Below are 3,170 nucleotides of genomic sequence, written 5' to 3' on the forward strand. Positions count from 1 at the left end.
ATATTTACATATAATTTATAAGTTGTTTAACAAATGTATATTAATTATAACAAATTATATGAACTGAGTATTAAATAATGAGCCCAAAGCCCCTTCGCATCACTCAGCCACATACACACACACATTATACGACTTTCGTACACTTTATGATTACTGAAAAATGATACCTAATACCTACACTAATATTTCATTCATTGTTGGAATTGACCTCAAGATTATTTCAAACCATTATCTTTTGGATCGCTGATGGTTCACATGCAACAATATTTTAAACCCATGTAAAAAAATGTTTTTACTCTCAAAATAATGCTAGGAATATTTTCAGCACTACATAATATAGAATATACAAATATCAAATAATAAATCAACAAAAATAATATGTTTTTCTTTAATTGTAAGTGTGTAATCAATTTATTGTTTCTAATCGTCTATAACGGAACATGTATAAAAAAAGAAAAATATTTTTGATAATTTCATGGAAATATTTCAAGAACGGTGAAATTTTCAAATTTAGAACCCTAATTATAATAATTCAGATGCCGTACCTTATGCAGTATGCCTTATACCCGTATAGACTTTAAGTACAAATAGCTTACATAATTTATATTCAACTTAAAATATAAATTACTAATAAGTTTGGTTGGAGATTAATTTAAAACAAAAATTAGTCAAACATAATCTTATTATGTTTTGTATATAAGGTCACTTAAATGATTATAACAATTCCCATTAATTTTAATATGTGTGGTAAGTAATTAAAATACAAAACATATGTTTATTCCAGATACCTACTTGGATGGTAATACCGGTGTAAAATATTTGTATGTGGCTTTAAAGAAATCTAAAATGACGCAGCAATCGTATTTTGAAGAAATAACTGAAGTTTTTTTAACGATTTCAGTGACAATTTTTAATTGTCTGTGTGAGTGCAGCGAGGGAGTGACCCAGCTCGGTGTCACGGTGCAAAAAAAATGCATTTTTTATAACCCTGTGGCCCACTTGGGGAGTTGTTGCATAACAAATCAAGGGATATTTTCGTTTTTAACTGTCCGAGCGAGCGCAGCGATCGAGTGACCTCCCTCGGTTACTCGGTGCAACAAGAATGGTCCTTCGCGCGGTATTATAGTAGTGTTGTGGGCATGCGTATTAACGTAAAATCGAAAAAATTGGAAAACCATAACTTTGAAACTTAGTGTTAGTGACTAATTCTGATTGCACCATCGTTCTTAACTCGACGAGTGACATAAGTTTCAATAGAAAAAAAATTCGATATGGCGAGGGGGAATTAAACTGCAAATGTTCCAATTATTATAATCTGTAACCAATGGAAACCATTAAAATAGGTACAACATTTTTATTTTCCATTGTTAATCTCAAAATCTTTGTGTGAGCACCTCTATAAAATGCAAATCTGGGGAAACCCTCTTTTAGTGGACCCCTACATGGTTGTACGAAAGTACCTTGAAAATAATATTTGTATATCTATATATACAAATAAATTACATAACTTTTAATTTTCGGTGATGGTTGAACCCCCCACCACCATCTATATATGTGACTGAATACGACCTAGGGAACCTAGATAATAATTATATACATAATTTATATATAAAGGCTCTCTAATATACGACCTATGTATTATAATTTACAAATAATATATATAGAATAAACCAATAGCTATAACAAAGTAAATTCGTCATCGTATGCACGTCTAGTCTGAAGATAATTTCCTGACTGAATAACTGAAGAATAATCTAGAAAGTCTAGACGTAGGCGCGGCTGGAATCAAATTATAATGGGTTTTTGTTTTCAATGTGAACGAACTAATAAATCTACATGGAATGCCAGAATCGTCGGATGATAAAACTATTTCTATACCTCCACGGCTGTACCTGTACATACACAAGAAACCCGGTGGTTAACAAAAAAAAAAAAGAACAATCGATAAATTCTGTAAACCTAATAGGTTTATAAGTATTTAATAGAATAACAACAATTATTACTAACAAAAAAACACAAAATTCTATGGCGTCACTTTAATAACAACAAATAACCAAATCGTGAGCATTACGTGTATAATAAACGATTCATATTGACCAATGGCTAATGGCCATGTCATCGAGGAAAAAATACTTATAACCTTCTTGTGATATAGTAATATTATTAACCTGCAGTAGGTCTGTATTTGTCATAGACATATAGTAAAATCAGGCATTTTACTAAATACCTATTTCAAGTCAGACAAATAATAAAAATGAAACATTTTCTATTATTTTTTAACATTTAACTATAAATTATCTAAAAATAGTATTGCTTATGATAATAATATAAAATAAGTAGGTATATGAAATATTTTTAATTTCGTGTCCATCGGTACGAGTATAAAAAAAATGAATAAAAAGGTTATAATATTATAATTACAAATTTTTGTTAATTTTCGGTCATTACTTGTTGTTACATTTTATAGTTTGGTGACATTTGCTGTAACATATACCATTTTTTTTAAAACAAAAACCCAGTTTGACATTGCCAATTTCCTACTTGACAGTGACATTTAACAAAACATTGTCCGTTGAAAATAAGTTTGCTACTGCTTCACGTAAGGACACAAATATGTTTTTTTGTATTTTGATGTCTTCTAAACCATTATTTGAAACTAGCTCTTCTCTGTAACACACTTTTTTTGTTATACCAACCGCTGTGTCAACTTGGTAAACGCCGTTCCGAATGTCTATCACTAACCCATTTATATTTTGACTATCAAAAGGTCCTCAGTCTACTTTTAGAATACCTACTTATTACTATCTCGTTGCCCAATAGATATTTGAAGTTTACATTAAATGTTTATTAATTATTTTATTATTTTCTATACCTGATAAAATGTTTGATTTGTTTTGAACTGTTTACGGACATTTTCAATTTTCAATTTTTAGTTTTTTTTTCTTTAAAATATGTTAATGAAATTATATTTGTTAGATCAAAAAGCTTAACAATTTAACAAAAGGATCCTCATACATTGTTATACATCGTCAGTTTTAAAACATTAATAATATATAGGCAGAACTTTTTTTTTTTATAAGCATTTGAAGTTCAAATTTTAACAAAATGTTTTTTGACAACTTGCTTTTGTAGTTAAAAATTATAAAAAGCTCAATTTTTATAGCTAAGGA

The sequence above is a fragment of the Acyrthosiphon pisum genome, chromosome X (genome assembly GCF_005508785.2).
Source record: "Acyrthosiphon pisum isolate AL4f chromosome X, pea_aphid_22Mar2018_4r6ur, whole genome shotgun sequence".
NCBI classification, from domain to species: Eukaryota; Metazoa; Arthropoda; class Insecta; order Hemiptera; family Aphididae; genus Acyrthosiphon; species Acyrthosiphon pisum.